Source organism: Callithrix jacchus, chromosome 13 (assembly GCF_049354715.1).
Source record: "Callithrix jacchus isolate 240 chromosome 13, calJac240_pri, whole genome shotgun sequence".
NCBI lineage: Eukaryota > Metazoa > Chordata > Mammalia > Primates > Cebidae > Callithrix > Callithrix jacchus.
This window is the reverse complement of record NC_133514.1, coordinates 29,156,195-29,175,769: the sequence shown is the minus strand read 5'-3', so window position 1 is coordinate 29,175,769 and position 19,575 is coordinate 29,156,195. Positions and strand designations below refer to the sequence as shown.

Here is a 19,575-nt window from a genome sequence, read left to right as displayed (position 1 = left end):
ACCAGGATGGTCTCGATCTCTCGACCTTGTGATCCACCCGCCTCGGCCTCCCAAAGTGCTGGGATTATAGGCGTGAGCCACTGCGCCCAGCCTTGGATTTCACTTTTTTAAACTTTTGTTTTATAAAATGTGGGGTTTTATGTTGTTGTTTGGGCTTCTTGATGTTGATGTTACCAACATTTTATGCAGAAAAGATTTCAATTCCAAGAGAATTACAAAGCACAATTTTTACCCTGCTTCCTTTCTTCTACTAGAAAACCAGGGTAAAAACCCTGGGGCCCTTAATAGTACATTTAACTGGCAATACATTTAAATTCTTTACAAACGCGTTAACAGAAATCCTGTGTGCGGGTGGCAGAGGCCGGCAGGGAAGCACACGCTGGCTGGCGTGAAGGACGGTGTCTTCGGTCGATATGGCTTAGGGATTAAGGAAGTGCCAAAAAGGCCTTCAGGAAAAGTATGTTTGTTTTATATCTGGAGCAGCCAGAAGAAGATTTGGCACTCGTAATAAAAGGGCACGACATTGTCTAGTATCCTGGAGACCCTCATTTCAGCCAGTTGATTGAACTTGCTGTATGCCCTATGTGCAAAGTGAATAGTTTCTTTGCTTCGTGTTTTTTTCCAAGCTCTTACCTATAGGCTCAAAGCAATAAATGGCAATGCTCAGGGAGTAGCACTCAGTAGAGCGCCTCCAGCACGGCTGCTTTTGGAGCTGCGAGGATATTGGAGCTAATGACGCAGAACAGCTTTGAACTCTCAGAGGAGTTCATGCCCCTATGGCTTGGCCTGCACTTGGCACAGATAATGAAACACTGGCTAAAATGGGCATTATGATGATAGAGCAGAGAAGCCCCACGTCTCTCCTAGCGGTTGCCCTTGCATTGGGATGGTGGGGACAGAATGCTTAATGGGTGATGGCCCTGACGTAGATTTTAATGTTCTGGAAATGATTAAATTGGACATATTCCAAAGTGAAAAGGCCATGGAGAAAATAAGAATTTTTTCTCTTATTTTACCCTTTCTGTTTCTTTCCTCCCTCTCTTACCTTACCTTTCCTTCTTTTTTTCTTTTCTGCTGTTGAGGAGGTACTGTGATCTTCCATAATATTATACTTTATTTAGACCTGGAAGGGACCTTAGCAGTTGTTTTCCCAAAGCTTTCCATTTTACAGACCAGCCATGTGATATGGTCAAGAGATCTAGATTAAAAAGCCTAGATTTTTGTGTAAGTTTTACCACCTACTAGGTATATATACTGGGTAAATACACAATCTTTGTGAACCTGTTTTTTTGTTGTTTGTTTTTTTTAATCTGTAAAATAGCATGCTAGCCAGGGACAGAATTCAGCTCTCCTAACTCTCACCCCAGTGCTCACTGGCAACTTTGCTCCAATATTTCACTGGCATCTTTCTACTTACCTCCACAATCTTCTAACCGTGTGTCCATCCCACAGACCCCTGACCTCCCCAGCACTGTCTATATTCCCTCCATACCCAGGCCTGTGATGCCAGGCGACAGCTATCACATACTAGAAAAAGCACTGGAATTCAGTTCTTCCAAGTTCACAGCCATACATATTTTGATCCTCCAAGAGTGTGAAATTAAATAACAGACCAGATACCCTTGCCCATTTTCTGCCTCTTTCCCATGTCTCATTCTCCAAGGGATCAAACCTGATCATTGGAATCTCAGCTCCACTGTCTATTGATAGGGAAAACTGCTTTGACTCTCTGGAATACAAAGCCCCCCTGCTCTATGACATTGTAGTGCACTGGCCTTTCAGAGAACCTGTCACAATGTGTCATCAGAAATGAATGAGTGGCTGGGTTTGGTGACTCACGCCTGTAACCCCAGCACTTTGGGAGGCTGAGGCCAGCATATGACCTGAGATCAGGAGTTCGAGCTCAGACTGGTCAACATGGTGAAACTTTGTCTCTACCCAAAATAACAAAAATTAGCTGGGCATGGTGGTGCACGCTTGTAATGCCAGCTACTCAGGAGGCTGAGGTAGCAGGGGCGGGGGAAAGGGAAAGGGCAGGGGAAGGAGAAGGAGAAGGAGAAGGAGAAGGAGAAGGAGAAGGAGAAGGAGAAGGAGAAGGAGAAGGGAAGGGAAAGAAAGGCAAGGCAAGGAAGAGAGAGAGAGAGAGAGAAAGAGAGAAACGAAAAAGAAAAGAGGAAAAGCATCCAACTCAGCTTCCAGAGTCAGGAAGGCTTTTCAAAGGAAGTGAACTGATGACACCCTTGCTTAATTCCTTCCAAGTCCTGTTGAAATCAAATTTAAGTGTTGACCTTATCTAGTAACTTAGCTATCTCAGTAGGAATTTAATATATATAAATTGATCACACAGTTGCTATTTAAGAAGGCTCTATTTGCTGTGGGAAATATCAATGATTATGAGACATAGCCATCTGGAATGGATCTGGTCTAAACTGATTGACCATGGGAGGTACGGGGATTTTTTTTCTTTGCTCCCCCATTTCCACCACACTCAAACATAGCTCCTTGGAAACCAAGAACTGTGCCCTTCTGGCCCTCTTAAGATACTGATGCCAATCTGTCAAGCACAGATTTCACCATATTAGAGCCCAAAAGATGTGCATCTCTTGTGATACAATAGCATTCTAATGCCTGTTCTTTAACTGAGTTGCAAACAAAGCAACACTATGCCTCGATATGAAAAGTCACATTTATTTTCATTCTGGAAACGAGCTCTGTGGGATCTTTCAAGGGAATGTTGCTGTCATCCCCACTAGGACTTAATCAGCTGAGCTGGAAGAGATTTTGTGTTTGTTTTACTTTTTTTTTTTTTTTAAAGAAAGGAGATTAGTGAATACATGTCTGTTCGAAAGCAAATTCCATTTTGATCAAAACACCAGCTCCATGCCCTGGCGATGAGTCCTCTTTCATGCATCTCATGATGCTGACTTAGGGGTGAGAATATTAGATAATGAAAGATTCATTTAAAGGAGAATCCCAAGATAAAACTCTACAATTCCCTCATCTCACAAACGCACATTTTTCTTTTCCTTTTATGCTCTTGTGCTACATCTTTTTGGAAGCTGTTTTATCATTCAAACAACCCCTACTGGGCAAGCCTGTCTGCAAGAGCTGCAGGTGTCCCCACAGCCCAGCTTACAATGCCTACTTGTTAATCAGCCCCATCACGTGTCTTTTGACCGCCTTCCTACCCAGCTTTCTCCATGTCTCTCTCCCAGCCAACCACTACTACTACTTCTAAAAGAAAAAAATAAACGAGCAGCAAGTCAAAAGAGCTATTACCCTAAAGACTCCTTAACAAGGCCTATGGCTTTCCAGGAAATTAGTCCAAGTTTTGCTCCCCTCGTCCTTCCTGGACATGGTGCCTCCTACCCCCATTCATTGGTGGCTGCAAAACTTGTTGATCCTGCTACGTTTTGTGACCACTTGTCCAGTGGTCCCTCCGGGAGCCTCTCAGCCACCATTATTGTATGGTGTGGCCGTACGATACTGAATGGCCATTGTTGTATGGTTTCCCCATTAGAACCAGTAAGGAATGCAAATCCACAGGAGATCATCCTCTGACTAAACAAAGTCCAACAGTGGTGACACCGTGCAGTGCCTTTAGAGAGTTTCAACAGGGGATCTGGAAGACAAATAAGTCACTTTCTTCCAGTCTTCTATGTTTGATAATTAACTGGTCTGACTATATTAGTCCTCCCAGCCTCAATTTCCTGAGATGCAAAATGAGAATATTAATTCTTCACGCCATGACTTGGGGAGAGGTAATTTGCTAATAAGAGTCAGTGTTTGTAGAAGGTTCTGGGGCTGGCATAGGTAGGTCATAAGTAATCTATATCAATTACATACTGTGGACCTGAAATTGAAGGAAGGCTGCACATATCCACAGGCGCTAGAAGAGAGGTTTGTTTGTTCCCCCATATCACCTCGTCCCACTCCACCCCATGCAGAAATCAGACATCTGTCTCATGACCAAATTAGTGCTCTTAGAAACTCAAAAAGAAGAAGCCAGTTATGTCTTTTGGGGGCTTTCACCGTGCTGTGTACCATGCAGAGAAGTAAGCTTTCCCAGAGTTACTTGTGCTATATCAAAATGCTCCATGCTGGCTATTAGCAAAACACTCTAAGAGTCCAAAAGATTGTCTGAAAATCTGTGTATATCCTGTAATTCTAGCACTTTGGGAGGCCAAAGTGGGTGGATCACCCTGAGCAGCGTGGTGAAACTCCATCTCTGCTAGAATACAAAAAATTAGCTGGGTGTGGTAGCGGTGGCACGCACCTGCAGTTCTAGCTACAGAGGAGGCTCAGGCACAAGAATCATTTGAGCCCCAGAGGCGGAGGTTGCAGTGAGCTGAGATCACACCACTGCACTCCAGGTTGGGCTACAGAGCGAGACCCTGTCTCAAAAACAACAACAACAACAAAAACCCTTTTATGGCTACATTTATTATAAGAACCATAAGGGAAAAAAAAGAGGGAAAGAGAGAAGGCCACTCTATTTCAAGGATGAATAGGTCAAGGAAACACTTCATTTTTCAACGGGTTTATAAAACTATTAAAAATGGCAAATGACACATTCTTTTTGGATAAATAGAAACTTCCCTTTTCCTGCCACTGAACAGGGCTCAGGGAAACTTGATTTAGAGCATTGGTTCACCTTTTGTAAGTAAAATGCCCTAAGAGATGGCCCATGTCATGACATTTTCACAGCTGGGTTTTGGCACATGTAGGTCTCAGAGGTAACATTACACATAACAACAAAAACCACCCAGAGGTTAGGACAGACTGAAGCCTACCGACCTGGCAAAACTGAAAATACACAGCTGCCTCCAGAGGGACAGAGGGAAAAGCAACATTCAGGGATGAGACTGTTGAACCAGAAGAAAGCACACGACACGTTTTCATCTATGGTTTATCAGGACGCAATAGGCCTGGATTTTAAACACTTCACTGGTTCACTGACAGAAACTTAAGTGGCCTCTCTCTCTCCAATTATAGTTCAATTGTATTAACTACAATTAGAGTTAATTGTAACTATGTGTGTGTATGCATGTATATATAATAAAATTCACCATTTTAACCATTTATGCACGGTACTTGGTACATTCATTAATACATGCACATTTTTGTGCAACTATTACCAGAACACTTTTCATCTTCTCAAAGTGCAATTCTGTATCCTCTAAACATGCACTCCCTACTCACCTCTTCTCCAGCCTCTGGCTACCAACATTCTGTCTCTATAAATTTGTCTACTCTAGGTCCTCCCTATAGGTAGAATTACACAGTATTGTGACTGACTTATTTCACTTGGCATAATATTCTTAAGGTTCATCCATGTTGTAGCATATTAAGCATAAATAATATTACTTTATTCCCTTCCCTTCCCCTTCCCCTTCCCCTACCCTTTTCCCTTCCCCTTTCCACTCCCTTCCCCTTCCCTTCCCTCTCTCCCCTTCCTTCCCTCCCCTCTCCTCCCCTCCCCTCCCCTCCCTTCCCCTCCTCTCTTTTCCTCTTCTCTCTGTTCCTTCTCTTCTGTTCTGTTCTCTTATCTTCTGTTCTGTTCTCTTCCCTCTCTTTTCCTCCTCTTCTCTCCTCTTTTGTCTTATTTTCTTTTCTCTCACATTCTTTTCTTTTTTTTCCATGGTCACCCCTGTTGCCCAGGCTGGAGTACAGTGATATGATCAAGGCTTATTGCACCTGGGCTCAAGTGATCCTCCCACCTCAGCCTCCCAAGTAGCTGGGACTATAGGTGAGCACCACCCTCTAGGCTAATTTTTTTTTTTTTTTTTTTGTAGATACGGGGTTTCATTGTGTTGCCCAGGATGGGCTCAAGCAATCCTCCTGCCTCGAATTCCCAAAGTGCTGTGATTACAGGCATGAGCCACTGTGCCTGGCCCCATTCTTTGTTCTTATAAACAGTGTTATTGAAATATAATTTACATATAAATAAAGTTCAACCATTTTAAGTGTACAGTACAATACTTTTTAGTAAGTTTACCAAGTTCTTTAATCACAGTCACAATTCAGTTTCAGGACATTTTTATTCTCCAGTAGCATCTCTTGTGTTACTCTCCAGTCATATATCCCTTTACCAAAACCCCCAGCCCAAGGTGACCACTACTCTACTTTCTGACTTTCTACATTTGCCTTTTCTGGATATTTCATATAAATGGAATAATACCATAAGTAGCCTTTTGTGTCTGGCTTCTTTCACTTAGCTTAAGGCTTTTGAGGTTTATCCATGAAGTAGCATGGATCAGTATATCATTAATTTTTAATTGCTGAATAGTATTCCATTATATGAGTACATCACATATTGTTTATTCACCCATCAATTGATGGACATTTGGGTTACTTCCATTCTTTGGCTATTATAAATAATGAGGCATGAGTATTTGTGTGGAAGTCTTAGTGTGGACATGTTTTTATTTCTCTTAGGTAGATACCCAGGAGTGGGACTGCTAGGTCAGACCACAAATTTATGTTTTGTTTTGTTTTTTTTGAGACGGAGTTTTGCTCTTGTTACCCAGGCTGGAGTGCAATGGCACTATCTCGGCTCACCGCAACCTCCACCTCCTGGGTTCAGGCAATTCTCCTCCCTCAGCCTCCTGAGTAGCTGGGATTACAGGCACGCGCCACCATGCTCAGCTAATTTTTTGTATTTTTAGTAGAGACGGAGTTTCACCATGTTGACCAGGATGGTCTCGATCTCTTGACCTCATGATCCACCCGCCTTGGCCTCCCAAAGTGCTGGGATTACAGGCATGAGCCACCGCACCTGGCCCAAATTTATGTTTAACCTGTAAGAAACTGTCAAACTGTTTTTCCAAAATGGCTGTGCCGTGGGGAGGTTTTCTTTAGGGTAACTGAACAGATTCTTCAGACGGATTAGTTTTTCCCTTTGGGAACCTTCCTAATGTGAAATATTTTGCTTCTTTTAGACTCTGACCTCAGCTCAGTCAGAAAGCCAAGCAGTGGGAGTCATGAATTAATTCCTCAAATATTTCTCATTTTCATATTCTTAACTCATTGCTGAGTTCATATTAAAACCAAACAACCTTGAAAGCTCAGAAGAACAGTGTTGTGAAGTGTCCTGCGAGACTTTGGGCAAATCATGTTAGTCATTTAGGTCCTCAGAGTTTCCATTTGAAAGTGAAGGATCAAGGCTGGGAGCTGTGGCTCATACCTGTAATCCCAGCACTTTAAGAGGCCGAGGTGGGCAGATCACCTGAAGTCAGGACTTCGAGACCAGCCTGATCAACATGGCAAAACCCCTGTCTCCACTAAAAAGAAAATACAAAAATTAGCTGGGAGTGGTGGTGGGAGTCTGCAAGTAACCCTAGCTACTTAGGAGGCTGAGGCAGAAGAACCACTTGAACCTGGGAGGTAGAGGTTGCAGTGGGCTAAGATACACTGCACTCTAGCCTAGGTGACAGAGCGAGACTCCATCTCAAAAAAAATTAAAATTAAATTTACAAAACAGAAAATGAAGGATCAGACCTGGATGATCCCTAATGCCTCTTCCGTCCGTTAATGCATCTCTAGAAGTGTCTGTGGACCAAGAGTAATCCTTTGATGGGGCTTTGAGCTATGTCTTACTTCACACTCTCTGAATGTAGAGGTAGAGTTTCTCAATCGTGCCCATCAGCTAAGGAACCAGCCCTTTCTCCTGACCGTGAACCCTAAAATTTGAGAAGGAGGGAGCTATAGATGAAGGAATGACCATTCTCCTTGTAGGCCAGATCAGAGCTCCCACAGAGAGAATGAAGGGACATTCACCTTTCTATTTTGTTTTAGTGCACTGTCTGGCATTCCATCCACAGCAGTCAGTAACACGTCTCCTGTATCCCACTTTCTAATGAGTGGATTTTTGGAAAAATATTAACTTCCTAACTATGATCATTAGTGTATATCAATCACTGGCATACTCTCATTTTAGTTTTTTTGCTAGTTTTTTTTTTTTTTTTGAAACAAGGTCTCACTCTGTTGTTCAGGCTGGAGTGCAGTGGTGCAATCTCAGCTCCCTGCAACCTCCACCTCTCCAGCTCCAGTGATCCTCCAGCCTCAGTCTACCAAGTAGCAGAGACCACAGGCAGTGCTACCACATCTGGTTATTTATTTATTTATTTTTGTATTTGTACTTTTCTTCCACATGGGGTTTCACCAAATTGCCCAGGCTGGTCTTGAACTCCTGAGCTCAAGCAATCCAACTACCTGCTTCAGCCTCCCAGTGTGCTGAAATTATAGGCATGAGCCACTACACCCAGCCCCCTTTATTAGTTTTTTAGGGCTACCATAAAACTGGACCAAAACTGGGTGGCTTAACACAAGATATTGTCTTATAGTTCTGGGGACTAGAAGTCCCACATCAAGGTGTCAGCAGGGCCAGGCTGTCTTTGTAGACCCCAGAGGAGAAGCCTTCCTTGCCTCTCCTGGCTTTTGGTGTTTACAGGCAGTTCTTGGTGCTCCTTGGCTTGTAGCTCCATCACTCCCCTCACATCTCTCTCTAGAGATGGACACCAGTTGCTGGATTAGGGCTCACCCTAATGATCTCATTTCAACTTGATTGCATCTGTAAAGACCCTACTTCTAAGAAGGTCACAGTCTGTAGCATGGGGGTTAGGACTTCAACATATCTTTTCTGTGAGGTTAGGTAGGGGGAAGCCACACAATTTAGCCCATAACAGTAACATTTTGAAAAAACAAGGTTTGCAAAAAAATAATGTATCTGTTACTGAATGCACACCTACCTATAGTTGTCTATTGATATAGTTTGGCTGTGTTCCCAGTCAAATCTCATCTTGAATTGTAGCTCCCATAATTCCCACATGTTGTGGGAGGGACCCAGTGGGAGATTATTGAATCATGAGGGTGGGTCTTTCTCATGCTGCTCTCATGATAGTGAATAAGTCTCACGAGATCTGATGGTGTTTTTGGTTTGTTTGTTTGTTTGAAGACAGAGTCTTCCTCTGTCACCCACGCTAGAATGCAATGGCTTGATCTTGGCTCACTGTAACCTCTGCCTCCTGGGTTCAAGTGGTTTTCCTGTCACAGTTTCTCAAGTAGCTGGGATTACAGGTGCCCAACATAATATCTGGCTAATTTTTGTATTTTTAGTAGTGATAGGGTTTCACCATGTTGGCCAGGCTGCTCTTGAACTCCTGACCTCAAATGATCTGCCAGCCTCAGCCTCCCAAAGTGCTGCAATTACAAGCGTGAGCCACTGCGCCTAGCCCTGATGGTTTTATAAAGGCTAATTTCCTACACAAACTCTCTTTGCCTGCCACCATGTAAGATATAACTTTGCTCCTCGTTGCCTTCTGCCATGATTGTGATGCCTCCCAGCCGTGTGGAACTGAGTCCATTAAACCTCTTTCCTTTATAAATCACCCAGTCTCAGGTTTGTCTTTATTAGCAGTGTGAGAACAGACTAATACATATATAAAAGAAGAAAAAAAGTGTTTTCCTTCTTTAACACTGACATCTGTGCTCTGCGGTGCTTGGGCCCAAAAGAAAGATCATAACAGCCTTGAACTTTTGGCTCTCAGTCCTGTGTGGTTTGAGAGTCTGACATCTGCAGTTATTATTTAAATAATAGCTTGGGCAAAAAAAAAAAAATCCATTCAGTGCTTGGAATATGATACTACAAATTACTTAGAATGTTTTATCTTGATAGTGCTGCCTAAAGTCTGGGAAGAATGGGATGTTAGATAGGTTTTTTTAAAAAAAGTTGGGACATGAGGATGTGATTCCATAATCACAGGACAGGGATTAACTGATAAGATTATGTGAATTTCCACACCTCAGAGAAGAAAGAGATAGCTTTGGGTTGGCAAATGAAAGAGGCGCTTATCACTCTGAGAGGAAACAGAGGAGTAGGGCTGTGTGGGCTTGCTCGACCAAGGTCTAACTGGCTTGCTGAGAACATTATCTTCTAGGACAGAAGGAACCCAGAAGGACTCATCACAGCAAGTTTTTGAAAGATCTTTTTCCATCCCTCCCAACCCAGTCCTCTCCATGGTGGTTTTAGGACCCAAATTGCCACTAGGGCAGGCTCAGTCTCAAGCCTGGTTATTAGGAAGCAAATGCCCAGGACTTCCAGGGCACCAACCTCTCCCATCTGCAGTTACCCTTCTCCCCTTGTGAAATACTCCGTTTTGTCTTGTTTTGTTTTGTTTTGAGTCAGGGTCTCACTCTTGTTTTGAGTAAGGGCTGGAGTGCGGAGGCACACTGCTCACTGTAGCCTCAAACTTCCAGGCTCAAGCAATTCTCCTGCCTCAGCCTCCTGAATAGCTGGGACTACAGGCACACACCACCATTCCTGGCTAATTTTTTTTTAATAGAAACAGGGTCTCACCGTGTAGACCAAGCTGGTCTTGAACTCCTGAGGTCAAGCGAGTCTCCCACCTTGGCCTCCCAAAGTGCTGGGATTCCAGACATGAGCCACCATGCCCGACCAAAATACTCTTTTTTTTTTTTTTCTATTGGCAACCCTATCAAGCCTATCTTATCCACTCCATTTGTCCTCCCATCTAATTCCTTTCTTCCGTGGGATCTTTTTGAAACTCCTGCTGCTATAAACAAAGTCACTAAGAGCTTAAGCTTGTCTCAGACACTCCCTGGCTCATGCAGTTAACTGGAACCTGGAATTCCTGTGATAACATCTCTCTCCTTTTGGTCTTCTCCAAGAGATCTCTCATTAGAATGCACTGCATTTTTGCTCTTCTTTTTGTTCTCATGGCCTCTTCGATATTCCTGGGTCTCCCAATTCGTCACCTCTTCCTATCACTTTTGCACCTTCTTCCTAATACTTCTCCAACCCCTTCCCTTATTCTGGGGCCCCAAACACCACTTCTGGCAGGATGACTTCCTTCACCGAATGGTGGCTACACACTTCCAACCCAAGAGAACACGAACTGAATTCTGTAACTTTCCTGTCTGTAAGAATGATACCATCATCCTACCGGTCTCTAGGGGTTAAAACTCTATTGATCACCTTTGATTCCTTCCTCTTCCTCAGTAATAGCACCTACCGCAGTGTTTCTGTGAGGCTCACATGAGAAAATCCAGGCAAATCATTGAGCACACAGGGCCTGATGCTAAGTGCTCCAAAATGTAAGCCATTATTTGTTAATAGATGATTGCTCACAGTGAATCAGTGAAGTAATTAATCCCCATCTCTCCCTTTTCATGTCTCTCAAAACCACACACACCATCCATTCTTTCTGTTCCCTTTGCTATGTCCCTTATCAAAACACATCACCTGCCATCTGGACCAGGGATAGAAACAGTAAGTCAGACTCCTTGTCTCTAATCTCTTCTCCCACTTTCTAATCCATCTGGGATACAAGATCCAGAGAAAGCTAATGAAAAACTACCTTTGTGTTGTCACTCTGCTGCTCTTGTCAACACTTTCTTGATGGCTCACCTGGAAACCAAGTTCTTCCTTTCCCGTGCCACACTCCATACTCCATTTCCAGGCCTGTCTCCAATAACCATGATCCAGCCAGGCTGCAATGGAAAAACCTCTGAAAAGTCTTCAGCCTCTCCCACGTCCATGCCTTTGCAGATACCATTGTCTCAGCCTGGAAAGTCCCCATCGTCCACAGACTGAAATCGTTCTCATCTCCTAAAGCTCCCTTCCTCTGTAAAGCCACTTTCTGTGTTTCTTCCTTGAACTCCCACTGCCCCGGCTTATCTTCTTCTCACAGAGCTTAGTTTTTTTGGCTCTTACTTGTCCTTCTTTTCCCAGTAGGACCTCATGCAGTGCTTATAAGTAACAGGCACTTAATACATATTCATTGAGAAAACTGAATATCTTTCTCACTTTTAGGTGAGATGCACTTCTCTATTATTTGAGATGTATTCTCTGACTGAAGAGATAACATGCATGGGATTTCTTCGGCTCAATCATCATACCCTCTGACCCCTGTCTAATCCCCAGCTTGTATTTTTGCAATATAATTTAACAGCATGCACCTCCTAATTCTGCCTTTTTGCTTAATTCCAAACTAACTTACTTTACTCACCCCAAAGCACTGCCAGTCTTAACCTCTTGTCCCAACTTCCTAAAATGTAACTGCTCTTGTACACAGTGGTGCCTCTGAACTAAAACATTGAAGGGGAATTGCTCTTCCTCAAGGTCTGGTCTATATCAGGGAGCCCATGCCTTGCAGTTAAAAGTGTCATAAAAATGGACTGATAAGTAGCTAGAAGCAGAATGCTGTGTCTACACAAATTACACTGCATTGCAGGGTACAGTTTGGAAGTTCAAGCAAGAATTGTTTATGAAAATGCATGAACTTTCCATAGCTTGACTGAGGATATCATATACTTAAGTCACTCGTAGAGCACTACATAAGACTATGTGTATTTTATGTCATCTCAGTGACTGCTTTGAGTATTTTTTGATTCTTTTCATTAGGCAAGAGGAAGCCATCTCCATGGCCATGTTGCTGGCATCAGATGAGCATTATATGTCAGCAACTACAGTATAATGCATTTATTTTGTGTGAGCACAGCAAACCACTTGAGAACACAATTTATTTTATAGACACACTGAATGAACCCTTCAAATACTGCCCCATGCCACAGAACTACAACTCTTGCCACATTATGACTTTCCGTTCTTATAATTATGCTCTTTATCCTGTACATGTATTAAGAATAAATTAGAGGCCAGGTGCAGTGGCTCACACCTATAATCCTAGCAATTTGAGAGGCCGAGGAAGGTGGATCACCTGAAGGTCAGGAGTTTGAGACCAGCCTGGCCAACATGGTGAAGCCCCATCTCTACTGAAAATAGAAAAATTAGGTCAGGCGCGATGGCTCAAGCCTATAATCCCAGCACTTTGGGAGGCCGAAATGGGCGGATCACCTGAGGTTGGGAGTTCAAGATCAGGTTGATCAACATGGAGAAATCCTATCTCTACTAAAAATAGGAAATTAGCTGGGTGTGGGGGTGCTTGCCTGTAATCCCAGCTACTTGGGAGGCTGAGGCAAGAGAATCACTTGAACCCAGGAGGTGGAGGTTGTGGTGAGCCAAGATCGCACCACTGTACTCCAACCTGGGCAACAAGAGCGAAACTCTGTCTCAAAAAAAAGAAAAGAAAAATTAGCTGGGCATGGTGGTGGGAGCCTGTAATCCCAGCTACTAGGGAGGCTGAGGCAGGAGAATCGTTTGAACCCTGGGGACGGAGGTTGTGGTGAGCTGAGATCTCGACACTTCACACCAACCTGATCAAAAGAGCAAAACTCCATCTCAAGAAAAGAGAGAGAATAAATTACATCAAGAGAAAAAAATAAAGTGCAAACGTAAGTGCCTCTTTTATGTGTTCAGCATGACCTTTATTTATTCTGTGTGGTCAGTGTCTCTCTTATAGAGGGAGAAGTGAAACATTGAGCTTGAATTCCAAGAACCAGGAACTTCTCAACATAGTTTGCCCTCTCCCAGTGCAAATGAATTGTCCGCTTTCTGAAGTCACTTTTGTATTTCTCCAGTGCACAAGTATAACCAAAGTTTTCTTTTCTTTTTTCTTTTTCTTTTTTTGAGTCAGGGTCTGGTTCTGTCACCCAACACCCAAGCTGAAGAGAGCAATGGCATGATATCAGCTCACTGAAACCTTCACCTCCCAGGCTCAAGCGATTTTCCTGTCTCACCCTCACCCAAGGATCTGGGATTATAGGCACCCATCACCACACTCTACTAATTTTTGTATTTTTAGTAGAGATGAGGTTTCGCCATGTTGCCCAGGCTGGTCTTGAACTCCTGACCTCAGGTGATTTTCCCGCCTATGGCCTCCCAAAATGCTGAGTTTACAGGTGTGACCCACCGCTCCGGTCCGTATTTGTTCAAATGATTTCACTTAGGGAAGAGAGAAAAATAGAAAATAGGGCTGGTCTACCTGCAGTTGGGGAGGGCAGAGTGGCAGAGTAGAATTGCCTACCAGCGAAGCTAGACAGCCTTTGGTTCCAAACTTAGTACTACTGCTTTTCAGCTTAGGAGCCCTGGCAAATCGTGTGGCCTCCTGAGCCTTAGTTTTTATATCTGTAGAATGGGTATAATGATGCTCTCCTCATAGCAGTTCTTAGCGCTGAGTAGATCCTTAAGGAATGTTCATTGCACTCCCATCCCTCTACACCTTCCCCCAGATTCTATCCTCTTAGAAGGAATGGGTGTCACTGGAACATGAGGAAGAATTCCCCGGATCCTTTTTTCCCTTGCCTTACACAGAAGCCAAACCTCAAATCTTCCCCCTCTGTCCACACCCACAGCAGCAAAGAGGAGAGCCAGGGATCTGGGGATGGGGGTGGGGGTGGGAGCTCAGCTTCCTCCTTTCAGAGCGGGGAGGCTGAAGGCTGACTGGCAGAAGACCTTAATTGGAGTCACAATAAATTGCCTTTCTGGGGAGCGGGTAAAGGTCGAGAGGAGCCGCAGGTGTTGTGTTTTATTTGGGGGGGGGGTCCTCTTCTTGTTTCATTTCACTGAATTCCCCTCCCCCGCCCCCCGCCCCGGGCATGGCACTGGGATTTGACCATAGCCCTGGATACCCGAGTAAACACCCAGACCAAGCTACGGGACTGAATGGGTCTTAAGCTATTATACTCCCAGTTAAAAGATTTTTAACCTGAAGACTATCTCGAACTCGTTCTATCTCAGTGAGTGACTCACTTACTGGAAACGCTGTAAACACAGGTGTATTACTGGCCTGCGGAAGGCTTAGATGTCCCAGCGTGTTAGAAGGCCAGCTCCCTCCAGTCCAACGTTTGCATTCTGCATTCAGACAGCTAAAGTTTAAAGATTAAGCCATTTGCCAGAGGACCGCAGTCCAGGAACTGAGCGAAACCTGGAACCCTTCATCGGTTCTCCCAGCCCTGCTCCCTCCCGCACCACCCTCTTCCTAGGGGTAAGGGGAGCTGAGGCTCGCAGTGCTCACGTGGCTTTCAGAGCCCGCCTCGGACCCTGACCTGGTATTCCACTTTCGACCCCTCACTTCCTCGTTCCCCCCTCCTTCTCCCTCTCTTCCCAGGGTCCTGCAGGGCCAGCTGGGTGAAGTGATGCCGGATACCTATGCATGCCTAGTGGCAAAAGCAACACCAGAGCTCGCCCCTGCGGGGCTCTGAGGAGTCCCCGCTGAGGAGGGGTTGCAAACGTGTGCTAGACTCGGGGGTCAACCCGCGCCAAGTCTGGGAATGGGGGCGGAGCCCGCCGGTCGGGGGCGGGACGGTGGGGCAGGGAGGGAGGCCCGGGACGTGGAGACTTTGGAGGAGTCGGGGCCCGGGGGGGCAGGAGACCCGCGGGCGGTAGCGGCAGGCGAGAGCCAGGCGGCGGGGCGCGGGCCAGGCGGGGCCGGGCGCGGCGGGGACTGCGGAGGTGCAGCGGGAGCCCCGGCAGGCGGCGTCACCGGAGGCGGAGGGGGCGGAGCCGCGCTCGCAGCTGCCACCCGGCCGCCGGGCCCAGGCAGACGCCACCCGCCCGCGGCCGGGCACGCACCGCGCGCAGACCTTCCGCGAACAATGCTCCGGCCGGGCTGCGGGCGGCCCGGAGACCGACGGAAGGGCCGGGGAAGCGCAGCCCCGAGGTGAGCCCGCGACGCGCTCTCCAGATTCGGCCTCTTTTTGTCTGGCTAGCGTGGTCGCAGAAGGGAGCTCTGGAGGGGCGCTGCGATGGCCGAGCGGGCGACCCTCGGGGTGACAGGCGGCAGCTCGGGGAGGAGGCAGTGCCTGGGCCGCGTGCGTCCAGGGTGGTACCCGAGATGGAGGGAGGCGCGAGGCCGGGAGGACCGGGGAGCCGGAGGGTGTTTTTGATTCATTCGAGAATCGCGCTCTTTAAAACGGGGAAACTTTCCTTAGAGTTCCAGGAGGGGGAACCGACTATTAGGATGGTTTCTCTGGTCTTGCTGCTCTGTTTGCGGCCGGAGACTGAAGCGCTTTGAGGACTGCTTTCCACCGCTAGAGTATTGTCAAGGCACAGAGTGGGAGGCCGCCTGGCTGCTGGGACCAGGACCCGGGGGGATGGTTTGGGAGTCCAGGGTAGCTCCCGCGTGTGCAGCAGCGGGGCTCCAGAGGGAACGAGATGATGCCCTTTTCTCGAGCCCCGGCTGAGCCCTGTGAAACGCGTGCTGTGAGCACGTTCTTAACCTTTGCTGGTATCTGGGGACACACACACTTAGAACATAGAATCCTTTGCTGAGCATGGAGGCGGCCGGGCATTCTCAGCGGAGAGCGCCAGCTCACGGTGTGTGCATTTCTCTCAGGTAAGCTCAGACTGCACATGGTTTTGCAGAGCCGGTAGCAACGCCTAATGGTCTAGGGGCGAGGAGTTTTGCAATGCATTCAGTCCGGCGTGAGTTTCTGAAGGCTTTCTTGATCACTGGCCTGAACTATCCTGAACAGACCCCTCTCCCCTTCCCATTCTGAGAAGGAAATTTGACAGGAAGCCCTAGGGAAGTCTGCAGTTATTTTGCTCTCCTGCGGTCTGGTTGGTTTCGACTGTAGTAGGTGCAAAACCACATTCCTCCCTCTGAGATGAGATTTCACAGCATTGAAAAGAAAAGAAGGAAAAGTTGGGTGAATATTATAATTTGCCCTCTGTGTTAATAGGGAGGCAGGGGGCTAGCGGGTGTTGTCACTTTCTCCTTTCTGCCTGGTTAACCCTGGCCAGTGGAGTGTGTTGAAGTCCAGACACTTTCCATACATATTTCCTTTACCTGGTGTTGCATTAATTTAATTGTGACATGTAGAAAAAAATTTAGGTGAATGTTTCCTGGAATTCTGTCACTTCAGGATAAGGCATAAGTAACTTCTGATGCAAGTCTGAGGGGATATTTTGGGCCAAAATATTTAATCTTACAGATCTGGCCACCTTGATACTTCAGATTCTTTTTTGAAATGGGGTGGGAGTGTAATCTGACAGCTTCAGTCTTGCAAACTGTAGCCACAAATCTGGTGCAGAAGTTTGCAGAGGCAAAGACATTTTATCAAGACTTGGATCAGAAAGAATGCTGAGCTCTTTTTTCTAATCTGACACTGCAGCCTCCTACTGAAATGGGGGGATTTGCATAATTCTGGGGGCCGCCTCTCCTCAGAGGTGAGGAATGTGGGCTGGGAAGTGCCTTCCCCTTGCTGTGGAGAGCTGGCACTGCTGCACCAGGCAAGGCGAGGCAAGCTTTGTGGGTGCCACTTGTGTTTCTCACCATCTTTTACTTAAAACAAATAGGAGATAATTCCAGGCACAGGAGAGTCTTTTCTTTTTCCTTTTTTTTTTTTTTAGCTTCACTAGGTGGTAAATTCTGTTTGCTGAGACTGAGAAACCAGTTTTAACAGGAGGATGCAGTGAGTCAATGACAGCGGGAAGCCCAGGGCTTCATTTGTTCTCTTTTTATTCAATGACGTCCCTTTAAAAATCTTTGCATCCCCGGCAGTCCTGTGATGAAAGGTGCGTGTCTAAACATACAAGAATTTCAGAGCGGAAGATGGAAGCAAAGAGTGCTCGTAAACTAGTGAGATATTCTCAAGGAAAATTCCCCCACGCTAGCAATCCAGATCCTTCCACCCTCCCAGGGCTGTGCAAAGGTTGGGGATATTAGAACGTAGGGTCTCTGTTACCAAGGTCACCCCTTCCCCAGTGTCAAGTGTTTTTCACTTGCCTGTTGAGGAGGCACGGAGGTGTCGCCAAGCAAAACTGCTGTTTCATGAATCTGTGGTGGCTCCTAAGGAAGTGGTTGGGCACCCACCTCCTCAGACAGCCCAGCGTCAGGAGGAGCTGTGGGAACTTGCAGAGCCCACACAGAGCTGGTTTCCAAGCTGTCTTCCTCATTCCCACGGAGCAGGCCTGGGAGGCTCTGCCTGCAGTGGAGGTGGGCTTGACAGTGTCCTTTCTGTGGCCTGGAAGGTGTAGGCAGTCTTCACCCATCAGCTTCCCAGGAAGGGACCCACTGCCTGTTCCTGAAGGCCAGAATACTTTCTCTGCTTTTTCCCTTTCCCAAAACCTAGCGGGAAGCCTACAGCTCTCCGTGGCCTGAGAGTCTAAGAGAAAGACAAAACCTGGCTATGTTTCCTCCTCTTGTTGAAGCCCAGTGACCTCTTCTGGAGAACTTGGCAAAGAAGGAACCTGCTACTTGGGTATATTTGGAGGAGGAGAAGAACCTAGCTAACAGTCTTCTTAAAGAAAAGGACCTGTGAGACCCTAGCAATGATTGCTAAAATATACTTCTCTTTTATTTCAGAGGATTTATTTAGCTTAAAGATGCTCAATGGGCTTTATTCTTAACTTTTTTTTTTTAGCTAGGGTCTCACTCTTGTGGCTCAGGCTGGAGTGCAGTGGTGTGATCATGGCTCACTGCAGCCTTTACCTCCTGGGCTCAGGCAATCTTCCTACCTTAGCCTCCCAAGTAGCTGGGATCACAGGCACATACCCCCATGCCTGGATAATTTTTTTATAATTATTATTTTTGTAGAGACAGAATGTCTCTATGTTGCCCATGCTGTTCTCAAACTCCCGGCTCAAGCGATCGTCTTACCTGGGCCTCCCAAAGTGGTGGGATTATAGGTGTACGCCACCACTCCCAACCCATTTTTAACTCTGGGAGGAAAAGAGTCACATGGAGCTGCAGCGCTTGTTGAATGACACCCCTGTCCGTGAGTGTGGAGACAGGAAAGATAGCACTTCCCGCAAACACTCTGGAATGATCTCTGGGGTACCCAGCTCATTCCACCTGATTAGTCCTGTTGACAGTTTATTAGAGATTATCAAACTTCAAGCAGTTCCTCATAGGAGGAAAGTGGAGAGAAGACCCTAAGGCAAAATGTTCCCTATTAATGAGAACCCATTCACCTTATGTTCTTAAGGAAGATTTTTCTCTTGAACATTCTCCTTATGGGAAGTCAGTTTATTTTAAATAGGCTAAGAAGAGCCAGGAGCAATGTGCGGATCACCACTGCAGTGAAAAGCTGCCTGCAAAGTTGGCTTCTGTTTCCAGAACGGGCAGACTCTCTGTGTCTATGGAGTGGTACGAGTTCTTGTTTTTGCCATAGTTTCCCCACTCATAAAGTGAGGAAAACAGCTACCTGATGGGATGATTTCAAGGAAACTGGTTAATGGCTGCAACCCTTTGAGCTCCTTCTCAATGGCAAATTTACAAGGGACCATGGTGCAATCTGTCACTTGCAGTTGTACTCTCAGAAGCAATGAACTCTTTGAACAAGCCAACTGCCTTCTCTCCAGAGCCATCACTGGGAAATAACTCTTCGTTAATCTCTTCTCTCTCTCATCATCTATCCAGCCACCTTTGACCATGACTTTGTCTTGCTACTGTTTGCCCCTTTGGCCTGTAGCACCCAGCATTGTGGACCTCAGCATCACAGGGTCAAGTATTCAGTAATAATGTATGTTAAGCAAGGGATATTTCTCAAGATGCCAGACCTCTCTGTAAGGTCTGGAGGACAGGCTGACACCCCACCTCTCCCCTTTCCCAACCGTTTCTACCTCTACCTGGTCAGAAGTGTGGATTACAATGCTCATTTCAGGGCCCAGACCTGCCTCCCCTCTCACACAGTTCTTGGTCAAAAATTGCT

At 46.0% G+C, this 19,575-nt stretch overlaps 1 protein-coding gene across 2 annotated transcripts in view; it reads left to right on the top strand.

The window, feature by feature from the left end:
* The first annotated feature begins 15,462 nt into the window (after positions 1 to 15,462).
* The window catches only part of PRAG1 (PEAK1 related, kinase-activating pseudokinase 1), a 60,768-nt gene continuing 56,655 nt past the window's right edge, over positions 15,463 to 19,575 (top strand). Inside the window, exon 1 of one of the 2 annotated variants that reach the window (XM_002756909.6) lies at positions 15,463 to 15,581. The gene's annotated coding sequence lies outside the window, so the exon portion shown is untranslated. Of the gene's footprint in view, positions 15,582 to 15,953; positions 16,257 to 19,575 lie in introns of those variants that run through there. The other variant, XM_035270225.3, reaches the window with a different exon arrangement.